We start from the raw sequence: 15,416 nt of genomic DNA on the forward strand, positions 1-15,416 counted from the left end.
TGTAGAGCATTTTCTCATGTGCTTTTTTGCCATTCGGATTTCTTCTTTGAGAAAATTTCTATTCATTTCATCGTCTCATTTTTTGATGGGTTTGTATGTTTTCTTCTAGTAGAGTACAACCAGTAATTTGTATATCCTTGATATCAACCCCTTGTCAGATGTGTATTCGGCGAATATCTTTTCCCATTCTGTAGACTGTCTTTGTATTATGGTCACTGTTTCTTTGGAAGTGCAGAAGCTTCTTAGTTTAAGATAGTCCCATTTGTATATCTCTGTTTTCACTTGCTTGGCCAATGGCGTGACATCTTTGAAGATACCATTAGCTTCAATGTCATGGAGGGTTTTGCCAACTTTGTCTTCAATGTACCTTATGGATTCCGGTCTGATGTTGAGGTTTTTAATCCACTTTGATCTTACTTTTGTACATGGCGTTAGGCAGAGATCTGAGTCCACTCTTTTGCATGTAGCTGTCCAGTTTTGCCAGCACAATTTGTTAAAGAGGCTCTCCTTGTTCCACTTCACTTTTCTTGCCCCATTATCAAAGATTAGATGATCGTATACTTGGGGGAGATGTCACTCTATTCAACCCTGTTCCATTGGTCTACAGGTATGCCTATGTCCCAGTATCATGCTGTTTTAATTACTACTGCTTTGTAGTAGAGTTTGAAGTTAGGGAAGTTGATTCCTCCATTTTTTTCCCCAAGAATTGCTTTAGCTATTCATGGGGGCATATTGTTTCATATAAATTTCAGGAGTGCTAGCTCCATTTCTTTGAAGAATGTCATGGGTATCCTAATAGGGATCCCATTGAATTTGTACAGTACTTTGGGAAGTATTGCCATTTTGACAATGTTATTTCTCCCGATCCATTAACAGGGGATATTTTTCCATTTCCTCATGTACTCTTTTATTTCCTGAAGTAGCGTTTTGTAGTTTTCTTTGTAGAGGTCCCTTACTTCCTTAATTAAGCTGATTTCTAGGTACTTGATTTTCTGGGGCGCAGTTGTGAACAGGATTGTTTTCTTCATGCCACTTTCTTCTGTTTCACTATTTGCATATAGGAAAGTCATGAACTTTTGGGTATTGATTTTATAGTCTGCAACTTTACTATACAAGTCTATTTTTTCTAGGAGTTTCTTGGTAGAGGTTTGAGGGTTCTCTAAGTATAGTATCATATCATCTGCGAATAGTGAGAGCCTGATTTCTTCCTTTCCTACCTGGATGCCCTTAATTTCTTTTGCTTTCCTAATCGCTATTACACGTACTTCCAGTACTATATTGAACAGCAGTGGAGAGAGTGGACATCCTTGTCTCGTCCCTGATCTTAGGGAGAAGGCTCTCAGTTTTTCCCCATTGAGGTAATGCTTGCTGTAGGCTTGTGGTAGATTAGGCTTTAACTATATTGAGGAAAGCCCACTCTATCCCCATTTTGGCGAGGGTTTTCATCATAAACGGGTGCTGGATCTTGTCAAATGCTTTCTCTGCATCTATTGATATGATTATATGATTTTTATATTTCTTTGGTTGATATGATGGATTATGTTGATTGATTTCCGAGTGTTAAACCATTCTTGCATTCCCGGGATGAATTCCACTTGGTCATGTTGTATGATCTTTTTGATGAGTTGTTGAATTCTATTTGCTAGTATTTTGTTCAGAATCTTCGCATCCATGGTAATCAGGGATATCGGCCTTCAGCTTTCTTTTCTTGTGGTGCCTTTGTTGCCTTTTTGTATTAGAGAGATATGGGCTTCATAGAAATTGTTTGCGAGAGTTTCTGTTTTTTAAATTTCTTGGAAAAGCTTGAGAGGGACTGGCAGTAGTTCCTCTTTAAATGTTTGGAAAAATTCGCTAGTGAATCCATCTCTACCTGGCCTTTTGTTTTTGGGAAGACTTTTGATTACAGTTTCAATTTCCTTGATGTTAATATGTCTCTTCAGGTACTCTATATCTTCTTGATTCAGCTTTGGGAGATTATAGGAATACAGGAATTTATCCATTTCTTCTAGGTTCTCTTGTTTCGTGGCATACAGATTACAAAGCAGTCTCTGATGATCTTTTGGATTTCTTTGGTTTCTGTTGTGATATCCCCCTTCTCATTTATGATTCGGTTTATTAGGGTTCTCTCTCTCTCTGTTTCTTTGTGAGTTGCTAGAGGTTTTTCTATCTGATTTGTTTTCCAGAAGAACCAGCTCTTAGTTTCATTGATCTTTCAGATCGTTTTTTTGGTTTCCATGTCGTTGATTTCTGCTCTAAGTTTTATGATCTCTTTCCTTCTGCCTGATTTAGGCTCTTTCTGGTGATCCTTTTATAAGGTCTTGAGCTGCGAGGTCAAGTTGCTTATGTGCATCCTTTCTTCCATCCTGAGATATGCTTGTAGAGCTCTAAATTTTCCCCTAATACGGCTTTCGCTGCATCCCATAAATTCTGGTAGCTCGTGTCTTCATTCTCATTTGTTTCCAGGTATCTTTTGATTTCGTCCTTGACTTCCTCCCTGACCCACTTGTTGTTCAGCATTGAGTTGCTTAATTTCCAGGTGTTTGATTTGGTTCTCCGTGTCTGTGTGTGATTCACGTCTCTCTTCAGTGCACTGTGGTCTGAATAGATGGTTGATACTATTTCTATCTTCCTGATTCTATTGAGGTATGTTTTGTGTCCTAGCACATAGTCAATTTTGGAAAATGTTCCGTGCGCACTGGAGAAGAATGTGTATTCTTTTGGGGGGGGGTGTAAAGCCCTCTATACGTCTATAAGCCCTTTCTCTTCTATTTCTTCTTTCAAAGCCAGTGATTCCTTGCTGAGCATTGTTCTTGTTTTTCTATCCAGAGGTGATAAGTTGATGTTGAAGTCTCCAACTACTATTGTGTTGCTAGCAATGTCCTCCTTAAAATCTGTTAGCAGTTGTTTTAAGTATTCAGCTGTTCCCTCATTAGGTGCATCTACATTTAAGAGTGTGATTTCTTCCTCTTGTACATATCCTTGATGAAGAGAAATAGGCTTCGCTGTCCCTTCTAATCGTTTTCAACGTGAAATTAGTGTTGTCGGATACTAGTATGGTCAGCCCAGCTTTTTTGAAGGAGCTGTTTGCTTGCAGGATTGTTTTCCATCCATTCACATTGAGTCTGTGTTTGCTTTGACTGTTGAGATGAGTTTCTTGTAGGCAGAAGAATGTTGGGTTCTGTCTGTGTATCCATACTGCCACTCTCTCTGTCTTAAATGGTGAATTTAGACCTTTGACATTGAGAGAGATTACTGTTATGGGGTTTTATGTCATCTTTTTGTAAGGGTCTATTGTGGTTGTAGGGTATGTCTTGCCCCTGATTTTTCAAATGCAGAAAACTGCCTGGTGGTTTGCAGGTCTATGGCGATAAAGCCCACGCTGTCCTGCCAGCAGGAGGCAGCTGGTCCTTCCAGCGAATCAGAGTCTCTCTGCAGCAAAAAAAGAGTGACTGAGAAACAGCATGGGCACTCCAGAGAAACCCGTGCTCCCGGGGCCTAAGGAGCTGGCGGGCAGAGCACACACGGCCCTGACGCCATGCAGGGCCGCAGACGACACGCAGGGCTGCATTCTCCACACAGGGTCACAGATGTCCAAGTGGTCCAGTATCGCTGCACGCCTTGGTGATAGGGATGGACAGAGGGAACGAAGGTTGCTGCTGCTGAGGCAAAAGCGGGTTTCCCCTCTACAGTGGAAACCGGGACCTCCCTCCAGCCAGGGGCCTGGTGTGAGGAAAGGTTAACGTGGGGAGGCATCTGTGAGTTTCAGCTCACAGCCGCCAAAATCAAGTCTGTGAACACCGCACCGGGGACTGGGGCAGCGGTCAGCTGGGCCAGCAGATGCAACGACAGACGCTCAGCCTTACATCCTGTGGGTCGTGAGACTGGGGCTGTATGGTCGAGGGCCAGCCGTGCATGCTTGAGGTCAAACATCTGCCCCAATCCCCACTGCAATTGATCTGTGAGCCCTGGCCACACGGCAGGACCAGCCGCTGTGTGAAAGCCAGAAGCTTCAGGGCTCTCTAGGGCGGATGTCACACCTGAAATCAATTGCACCTGGGACCACAGCCAGCAGAGTTGTCGGCACCATGCCCAGGACATGTCAGGGTCCAGGGATTCGAAATCATGACCTGAGGCAAGGCAGGTGCTCGGAGCACTGTGCTACCTCTTGGAGCCAAGAAATCCGTTTTCTTTTATAATTCACTGCTCACATAGACTGGAAGTTGAGACGGCTGCTTTTGGAGAACTGACCTTAGGGGAAAACACCAAGTGTCAGGAGGCCACAGGGCGGTGCAGAGAGATTCCCGTTCGGCTGAGAACAGAGCAGTCTGAGCGACACCTGGAGGCAGCAGCCTTGGGAGAGGGAGCACAGGTCAGGGCAGTCATTTCCAGGAGAACCTCAGCTCAGCGTTATGGTGACAAGCAAATGCAGAGCGCTTCCAAATATATGCCTGGAAATGGCTTTAATCACATGGGCCTCAGTTGGAGGCTCGTCCCTCTGCAAGCCCACATAACCGGGCCCGCAGTCACCCTGGGCAGGGATCGTCCACGGCATCAGCAGCCGGGTCGGTAACTTCAGAAACCCCGAGACACAAGTCAGACGCTGAGTGAGGAAAAGCAGCAGGAGGATTGGTTCCTCTGGCAGTCGGTGGCCGCGCAGAACACAGGAAGAATTTGACTGAATTCTTCCACCGTTAAGATGTGGGATGCGGGCAGGGGGTCTCCGAGGAGGAGGAGGCAGCAGCTCTGAAAAAGCGGTCATCATCTTCGTGTTTACCCACAGACGGCCACCTACCTCCCGGGTCTGAACCCTCACACTCAGCGTGAGTCTCACGCTCCTGAAAGCTCTCGCTGGAACTAGAGAAGGCCTGCTTGACCTCCGGAGCCCCGAGGGTCTCTGTGTGACCCCTTGGGCTGCACTGCACTGGGGTGTGGGTGGCCGTGGTTACATGAACCCATGTGGATATCTCTCGCAAGGCTCTGCCCGGGAGAGAGAGGCGGGTCAGCTGACTCGGAACCTAGCGCATGGACCCGGGAGTGGGGAGGACACACACAGACACACAGAAACACAGACACAGACACAAAGACACACACAGACACACACACACACACACACACACACACACACACACAAGGAGTCCTCATAAATTCAAGCTCATAGTGAAATAAATGCACCACAAAATGCACCCGGCTGAAGCCAGGGCGGTCCGACTGGGATGGACAGTTCAGGACTGCGACCACATGGCAGTGGAGTGGGGCAGGGCTTTCCAGTTGCCCAAGGCTGCCTTCACCGCCCTCTGTGGGGATCAGCCTTGGGATGACAGCCACTTGGCGACGGCACCCCTCAAGAGGGCCAGATACAGAAGGTGGCCGAGGGGCTAAAAATAACCAGTGCTTGAAAACGCTCCAGGCAGGCCCCTTCCTGGGTCTGACACCAAGGGAAAGAGGAAGCTCCAAGGAAAAGGCTGGGCACCGCACCCAGGTCCCACACCCAGACAGGGCCCAGCCACTGAACAACCCAGCCCCACACACAGACAGGACCCCAGCCACTGAACCACCCATCCCCACATCCAGACAGGGCCCAAGCCACTGAACCACCCAGCCCCACACCCAGACATGTCCCGGAAGGACCCTCACGTCTCACCCTCAACCCCCACCTCATCTGGCTCCCACTCTGGCTTTCAGGCCCCCTGGGGTGGCAAGATGCAAGATCGATTTTTTTTTGGTCACACCCAGCGATGCTCAGGGGTTACTCCTGGCTCTGCATTCAGGAATTACTCCTGGTGGTGCTAGGTGAACATAAGGGATGCCAGGGATAGAACTCAGGTCAGTCGCATTTAAGGCAAACGCCCTTCTGCTAGATCCAGGCAAGATGGATCTTGGCACACAAAGAAATCCCAGTGTAGACTGGCCTTCCCTTGCCACACCTTCTTCACTACATCCGCCTAGGTCCTATGCCAGTCCTCTGTACTCAGGCCCTTCCTCCAACCTCTCCTGTCGGGCACTCGGATTGTCTGTCTGACCAACCGCCCGACCTCAGCCGCCTCTCCCCGAAACGACTTTCACTAAGTGGCTCCTTCCAGGGTGAGCTAACTCAGCTGGCTCTCCCCAAGATGACTTTCACTCAACCGCTCCTTCCAGGGTGACCTACTCCATGGAGACTGAGAGTTTCCACAGTGCTGATCAGCAAGAAGAGTGAAGTCCACGTCGCAATCGAGGGGGTCACAGCACGAGCCAAAATCAAGGAACACGTGCCCCCATATGTTGTGTCCCGGGAATGGAGTAATCAAATTATCCAGAGTTATTTGCAAATTACCCTCATCTGAAATTCTGCTCACCAATGTGGAAGAGGTATTTGAGATAACCTGAGCACACAACTCTTCGTGCTGACCACGTACTTGGAAGGTGATATTTGAATAACCTGAGCACAAAACTCTGTGCTGATCATGTACTTGGAGGGCAGTAGCCGGTCTGTGGGGTTGTCCCTAACCTTCCTTCGGGTTGCCCCTCAGGCTTCTAGAACTAGGTTTCAAAGTAAACAGCTACGATGAACTCAGGGAGAGAGAAGTACTGTCCGATATGTATGATGGTAGGTGGACACCTTCCAGTCTGGGAGCATGAGTCCAGCCTGGCCGCTCTGGAAGAAGTTCCTGGATGGTCCGTATCTGTCGCCAGCTCATCCAGACCCCAGGCAATAGGCTTCTCCTCCCCTCCACGTCAGGGACCCTGCAATGCCTTCAGCCCCCAGTGCTGGCTGTGGTCCAGCATACGCCCGGCTGGCCGGTTGCTCCAAATGCGAATGCTGAGGTGGCTTCATGACCACAGGTCAGGAAGACTCGAACTGACCACATCCCAGTGTCTCCCTCTACTTGGGGTGCTGTGCAGTCACACTCTCATTCCCGTGTCACAGTGGAGTCGCTGATTGAACAGAACAGACTCAGCAATGCACCTGGCCACGTGCTGGCCACAGGCCGTCCTTGGGCTGGCCACGGGCTGGCCTTGAGCTTTCCAGTTGCCCGTAGCCTATGCCCGTGGGCTCTTGGGATTCTGACATAACAAAGATCCCTACAGATCTGCCTCTCCTACCTTGATTCCCTCCGCGGAGACGGCTGTGCTCTAAGCTGTGGATTCTCTACTCCGGCAGCTGAGCACTCACAGCCGTTTACAAAATCAAAACAAAAAGGAGTCTTTCCAGAATGTTTTCAGAAGCAAATGACAAAAAAAGCTTTGATTGCCAAAATCGCTGGGTGCTTGAACAGGGTTCCCCATAAAAGTCCCCCTGCATGAAACCTTTGTGTACTGGTTTATTCGATGTGCAGACACAGCTGGGATAGTTTAATTTTTCATTCAGTGGAGATGAATTACATATGAGTCACGTGAATGAATGTGATCACTCATTACTGTATTGTCATAGACATTTTTGGGACCTGAGGTATGACCACCATGATCCCTTAAGTTTTGGTCATTATTCTGGGTCTTTTATTTGTTAGTTTAGGCTGCAGTGCTCAAGGCTTACCCCTGGCTCTGTACTCAGGTTTCACTCCTGGAGTTTGTGGGGGGAGCCTGGGGAGTGCTGACTGAACTTTTTGGTAGAGCTAAGGAGCACTTGTTTCTCTCTGAACATTAGTGGCAACCACCAGCCACATGGATGCCAACTGCTTTCTCTGTGTTTTCCTGACCCACGTGAAGGCAATCACGTTTATGCCAACGATGCTAAATTGTAAATTGCCATGCAATTGCCTTCACCAATCCCACCACCTCTTGAGTCTGCCCCCTTGGCAGAGCCTCAGTGATTCGTTTGATATTGCATGGATGACTTAATACTTGAGTATGTGAGCCCCAGGGTGGCCTTGGGTTTCCATCTCTTTCTTCACTCTCCTAGTTCTCAGCCTATAGATCGTTCGCCATTGGGTTACCTAACTTTTGCTTTCATTGCTGATTTGTAACATTTTCCCTGATTAGCCTCTCTAAATGTTTTCTGAGTCTATATTCTCAAGATTGAGCTCTTACTGTCACTGTCGTCTCTGCATGTTTCTGCAAATTTCTTCTTTCATCTGCTCTTCTCTAGTTCATGTCTGACATACTATCAGGGCCAAACGTATGGCACAGCAGCTTAAGTCATGGTAAAAGCGGGTTTTGGCTAAGATTGATGAATATTTGTAATACTTGATTTTTTATAGTAAGTCACAAGGTTACTCTCCACATTTTATAAATTTTTTTTATAAACACTTATGACTTTTGGTAACAGTTTTGTGTTTTACTTTTTTCTTTTTTTTGGCTCTTAGGGGAACACCTGGCAATGCACAGGGGTTACTCCTGGCTCTGCACTCAGGAATTTCCCCTGGCAGTGCTCAGGGGACTACATGGGATGCTGGGAATCGAACCCGGGTTGGCCCCATGCAAGGCAAACACCCTACCCGCTGTGCTATTGCTCTAGTCCTTTGTAGTTTCTTTTATCACTTCATGCGTTGCCAGTTTAGAACTGTAGCTGTGGGCAGTGGTCACGGTCAGCCGTGGATCTTTCTCCTGCCCCCTTGCAATGAGGATACCGTTCCGGTTTGGTAAGAGAAATGAGCTATTATTTAAAAGTTCACTTCATGACTTGATCACTTGACTTATCATTAATCATTGATTTGCTTGAGGAGGTGCCAGTAACGTCTTCATTTGTCCCTGTCTCATGCTAGTGTAGGCCAATGGTGTCTATTCATACTAGGAACACGAAGAGCCTCAAACCGATTATTCAGGGTCTTCACAAAGAATTCTGACCATCTTGTAGGTGGGCGGCCATGTTGTCTTTTGATGTCCCGTGGAGTCCAGTTGGTAATGGCTCTAGTCCAGCGGTTGTCTCCAAATCTCATTATGTGTCCAGCCCATCTGATTTTTGACGCCTTGGCAAATGAGACAGCATCCCTGATTTCTTTTTTTTTTAAATTTATTTATTTTTTTTATTAGTGAAGCACCATGAGGTACAGTTGTAGATTTACAAATTTTGTGCTTGGGTTTCGGTTATACCATGATCAGATACCCATCCCTCCACCAGTGCCCATTTTCCACCACCATGGATTATATCTCTCCCCCCCATCCCCCCCATCCCACCCTGCCTCTGTTGCAGGGAATTCCCTTTTGTTTTCTCTCTCCTTTTGGGTGTTGTGGTCTGCAAAAGAGGCATTGAGTGGCAAACATGTTCAGTCCATAGTCTACTTTCAACATGCATCTCCCCTCCTAGGAGGATCCTCCAAACACCCTTTATTTGGTGCTCCCTTCTCTATCTGAGCTGCCCTTTCCCCTAGAATATCCGGCTGGCCTCTAAGCTATGGAGTAATCCTCCTGGTGTTGATCTCAGCTATTCTTGGGTATTAATCTCATATTTTGTTATTTTATATCCCCCAGATGAATGTAACCTTTCTATGTCTATCCCTCTCTTTCTGACTCATTTCGCTTAGCATGATACTTTCCATATTGTACCACTTGTATGTAAATTTCATGACTTCATCTTTTCTAAGAGCTACATAGTACTCCATTGTGTAGATGTACCAAAGTTTCTTTAACCAGTCATCTGTTCTTGGGCATTCAGGTTTCTTCCAGTTTCTGGCTATTGTAAAGAGTGCTGCAATGAACAAACAAGTGCAGATGTCACTTCGACTATACATTTTTGTCTCTCTGGGATATATTCCCAGGAGTGGTATTGCTGGGTCAAATGGGAGCTCAATTTCTTTTTTTTTTCTCATTTTTAAATTTTATTTTGTATTTTTAGAACTTCTATTTTTTTAATTTATTTTTTATTAGTGAAACACCATGAGGTACAGTTGTAGATTTACAAATTTTTGTGCTTGGATTTCGGTCATACCATGATCAAATACCCATCCCTCCACCAGTGCCCATTTTCCACCACCGTCATGGATAATATCCCTCCCCCTCCATCCCCCCCATCCCACCCTGCCACTGTGGCAGGGCATTCCCTTTTGTTCTCTCTCTCCTTTTGGGTGTTGTGATCAGCAAAAGAGGCATTGAGTGGCAAACATGTTCCGTCCAGTCTACTTTCAACCTGTATCTCACCTACTGGGAAGATCCTCCAAACACCCTCCATTTGGTGTTCCCTTCTCTATCTGAACTGTCCTTTCCCCTAAAATACCCGGCTGGCCTCTAAGCTATGGAGTAATCCTCCTGGTGTTGATCTCAGCTATTCTTGGGTATTAATCTCATATTTTGTTATTTTATATCCCCCAGATGAATGCAATCTTTCTATGTCTATCCCTCTCTTTCTGACTCATTTCGCTTAGCATGATACTTTCCATATTGTACCACTTGTATGTAAATTTCATGACTTCATCTTTTCTAAGAGCTACATAGTACTCCATTGTGTAGATGTACCAAAGTTTCTTAAACCAGTCATCTGTTCTTGGGCACTCAGGTTTCTTCCTGTTTCTGGCTACTGTAAAGAGTGCTGCAATGAACAAACAAGTGCAGATGTCACTTCGACTACACATTTTTGCCTCTCTGGGATATATTCCCAGGAGTGGTATCGCTGGGTCAAATGGGAGCTCAATTTCTAATTTTTTGAGAAACGTCCATACTGTTTTCCAAAAGGGCTGAACTAGTGGGCATTCCCACCAACAGTGAAGGAGTGTCCCATTCTCGCCACATCCGCGCCAAGCATCGGTTGCTTTTGTTCTTTTGAATGTGGGCCAGTCTCTGAGGTGTGAGATGGTATCTCATTATGGTTTTGATCTGCATCTCCCTTATGATTAATGATGTAGAGCATTTTCTCATGTGCTTTTTTGCCATTCGGATTTCTTCTTTGAGAAAGTTTCTGTTCATTTCATTGCCCCATTTTTTGATGGGGTTGGATGTTTTCTTCTTGTGGAGTTCAACCAGTACTTTGTATATTCTTGATATCAATCCCTTGTCAGATGTGTATTCTGTGAATATCCTTTTCCATTCTGTAGACTGTCTTTGTATTATGGTCACTGTTTCTTTGGAGGTGCAGAACCTTCTTAGTTTAAGATAGTCCCATTTATTTATCTCTGTTTTCACTTGCTTGGCCAGTGGTGTGGCATCTTTGAAAATATCATTAGCCTCAATGTCATGGAGGGTTTTGCCAACTGTGTCTTCAATGTACCTTATGGTTTCTGGTCTGATGTTGAGGTCTTAATCCATTTTGATCTTACTTTTGTACATGGTGTTAGGAAGAGTTCTGAGCCCATTATTTTGCATGTAGCTGTCCAGTGATGCCAGCACACTTTGTTAAAGAGGCTTTCCTTACTCCACTTCACATTTCTTGCACCTCTATCAAAGATTAGATGATCATATGATTGAGGGGAGATGTCAGTGTATTCAACCCTGTTCCACTGGTCTGCAGTTCTGCCTTTGTTCCAGTACCATGCTGTTTTGATTATTACTGGTTTGTAGTAAAGTTTGAAGTTAGGGAGGTTGATTCCTCCCATTTTCTTTTTCCAAGAATTGCTTTAGCTATTCGTGAGCATCCCTGATTCTTGACCATTGATGGAGGTTGAAACTTGGGATTCTTTCTCTCATTTGTGTGAAACGTGATACTCCAAGCATAGCTCTTCCGATTACTCTCTGGGCGACCCGAATAGCATTCTCATCCTGTTTGTGTAGGGCCCAGGTCTCTGAGGCATATGTTAATGCAGGAAGAACAGTGGAATCAAAGAGATGTGCCAAGAGCAGGAGATTCTTTGTCCTCTTAACTATTTCCTCGACGCTCTTGAAGGCATTCTAAGCCGTTCCCTTTCTCCTACACAACTCTGTTGCCAGGTCATTTGTTTGTTGACTTCTCGACCTAGGTACACATAACTGTTGCATTAGGAGATGATCCTTCCCTTGAGATTGAGTGGAACATCACGAATGAGACTGTTTCTCATAAACATTGTTTCCGTGAGCTTCAGCTGGAGTCCAACCTTTCCACACTCACGGTCGAAGATGGCCAGCATTTGTGCTGCATGGATAATGTTTGGTATTATTAGAAAGATGTCATCAGCAAAGCGGAGGTGGTGTAGTTGCTGACTGTCTATCTTCACGCCCATTCCTTGCCATTCCAGTCATTGCATAAGGTTTGTGGGGGTGGCACTGAAGAGTTTTGGTGAAATAGTATCACCCTACCGAACCCCACTCTTGATATCGACGATCAGTTCTCTGTAGAATGGTGAGATCCTGGTAGTGAATCCGTAATATAGATCATGGAGGATCCTGATGTATTGAGTTTGAATGCCCTGTTTGGCTAGGGCTTAAATGACCGCTTCCGTCTCAACAGAATCAAAGGCCTTCTTTAAATCAATGAATGTTAGACAGCGGCATCGTGAATTCCCAAGCAACCTCAATGAGCTTGTTTATTGTGTGGATATGGTCAATCGTGCTGAATCCTTTTTGGAAACCGGCTTGCTCACATGGTTGTCCTTCATCTAGTGTTCTGCTGCTACTTCCACTACCCAGCCACCACCACACTCCAGGATGCTTTCCAGACGCTCAGGCTGAGACTTACACACAGCGGAACAAGATAAGCGGAACTCTAGAGACCTTGGACTCCAGGCTCAATGGGCCCGGGGACAGGGATCCTCTGCCTGTTCCCACCAACAACAGGTAACAGAGGGATTAAAACCAGGAGCCCCACTCTACCCTGCCCTGTCTGCCTCTATCAACCGCCTGCGACCCAGGGACTGGATTACTCACAGAAGATCCACCCTACCCCTACCGTGCTGGATAAATACCTCACCAGCTGACCTCTACTACCTCCACTACCCAGTCAGTGACACGCTCCAGGACGCTTTCCAGACACATTATAACACACTTAATACCCATCTTCCAGGATTGCTGCAACATATTTTATAGGGTTCAAATATGGTTTGAACCATGGGAACACCTACCTGGGCGATTAGAGGCAGCCCAAAAAGCCTCTATCCCTCTCGGAGAGCCTGGCAAGCTTCCTAGAGTATTCCGCCCACATGGCAGAGCCTGACAAGCTATCTGTTGTGTATTCATTATCCCAAAACAAGTAATTACAATGGGTCTCATTCCCCTGACCCTGAAGAAGTCGCCAATATGGCAGCTTTGAGAAGAACTAAGGAGAGGTTGATAAAATCTCAAGCAGAACTAGGCTGCCAAAACAAAGAAAGACAAAAATGATTGTCTGTACTTTCAATGCTCGTACACTGGCATCAGATGCATCCATCGAGGACCTGATGGTACAAGCGCAAAAGATCCAATACGACATCATTGGTCTGACCGAGACAAGAAGACATCAATCACATCACGCCATTTTCAACACTAGAGGAGAACTAACTGTTCCTTGGAACATGCGACAAAAGAGGTGTCGGAGGTGTCAGTATCCTTGTCAACACAAACTTGGCCATGAGCATTGATTCATTTGAATGCCTAACATCCTGAATCAGACAATTATACTTGAATAGATGTGGCTCACTGCTGGCTGTTTCTATCTTCATTGTCTACGCACCAACATCCAATATGATGAAGGAGAAATTGAGAAGTTCTACATGGAGCTGGAGAAGTTCTATAAAGAAGACCACACCTTCTACAAGATCACTGTGGTGATTTTAATGCCAAGATAGGACCAAGAAGATCAGCCGAAGAACTCCACATTGATTTAAAGGCCTTCTTTAAATCAATGAATGTTAGACAGCGGCATCGTGAATTCCCAAGCAACCTCAATGAGCTTGTTTATTGTGTGGATATGGTCAATCGTGCTGAATCCTTTTTGGAAACCGGCTTGCTCACATGGTTGTCCTTCATCTAGTGTTCTGCTGCTACTTCCACTACCCAGCCACCACCACACTCCAGGATGCCATGTCCTAGAATGGAACGAACAAGGTGAGAGACTGTCTGAGTTCATCATGTCAACTAAGACCATTCATGGTAACTCAGAGTTCCAGAAGTCCAAATGTAAACGTTGGCCATGGGAGTCTCCCGGTGGATGGTTCGACAACAAAATTGACCACATCATATTCAATCAATGGTTTTACCTGACCGATGTCGCTGTTGTCCCAAAATTCCAAAAGGGATTGGATCGCCATCTCCTTCGTGCAAAATTCTACTTCACAGAGCGGGGAGAAAGGGCTGCAAAGTTCAAGAAGAGAACTCCCAGAACAACCACCAAGTGGGAACTCTTTGGCACTATTGCTGCAACATGGGAAGATGCCATCATTGACAACCTTGACGAGAAATATATCAACCAGTTCAGCACCTCCATGATTGTGTGAGGAATGTCAAGAGACAGATAGCCACAAAAAGCCTGTGTTCGAAAACTCTTGAGCATATATGCCAATGTCATGCCTCAGGCAACCGGAAGCAAATGTCCACGCTCACAACGCAGTGCAGATATGCGATAAAGGAAGACCTCAAAGAGAAGAGTAGAAGTGCTGATAGATGCGGCATATACCAGGTAAAGCATTCATAATGCCCATCTGTCCTTCGCCAACTCCAAGACCAAGATGACTGCCCTCCGACTCCTGATGGATCTACCACATCTTCCAGAACGGCAATGGAGAAGGTTATCCATGACTTCTACTCAGATCTCTTCGATAGCCATGTCCACCTGCCGACATACCAAATTTCACAGGATGGATATGTCGTTCCCAATGTTCTCCCTTCCGAAATCCGACACGCCATTTTGTCGGTAAAGAAAGGAACAGCACCCAGCACAGAAAAGGTCAGAGCTGAACACCTGAAGAACCTGCTGTCAGTACTCATCAATACACTGGCTCGGCTCTTCACACACTACCTGTCTGAATATAAGGTTGCATCCCAATGGAAAACCAGCAGGACTGTACTACTGTATAAGAAAGGAGATATCCATGACATTGGCAACTATCACCCAATCTGCCTTTTGTCTGTCATCTACAAGCTGTTCCCTCGAGTCATCCTCAATAGGATTGGCAGAACACTTAAAAGTTCAGAGGAGTAAAAAAACCAAGCACTTTCATCCTACAATGTGGTCAGTTTAGGGTTTTGACATCAGTATTTGGTTAAAATATTCCAGTGCTTGTTTCTGGGCCGAATATACCCAGAGTCCTCATTCTCAACCATAGGAGCGGCTGTAGCTCTGCTCCACTTTGACATGCTCAAGGGTACAGCAAGCCAGGACACCAGCAGAAGCAGCAGAATTCACTGACCTCTTTGTCTTTCCTCTCCGGCCGAAAGCCACAATCCACACACCTCGAGTGAAACCAAGGAAACCTGTGTTAAGTAAGCATTTAAAAATTATTATTAACAAACAGAGATCAACAAAAGAGTCAAGTGAACACCACCGGGGGAGATCCCGAGCCGTTTCCCGTTTGCCACTGACGACCACTGCTTCCACACTGGAGGTGAGGGTCAGGACTCCAGTACCGGCTCTGCTGGCTTGACCTGCGGCTGGACCAGAGGTTCCTGAACTAACTTGGTCCTTG

Source organism: Sorex fumeus, unplaced genomic scaffold (genome assembly GCF_029834395.1).
Source record: "Sorex fumeus unplaced genomic scaffold, SorFum_2.1 ptg000033l, whole genome shotgun sequence".
In the NCBI taxonomy this organism is placed as follows: Eukaryota; Metazoa; Chordata; class Mammalia; order Eulipotyphla; family Soricidae; genus Sorex; species Sorex fumeus.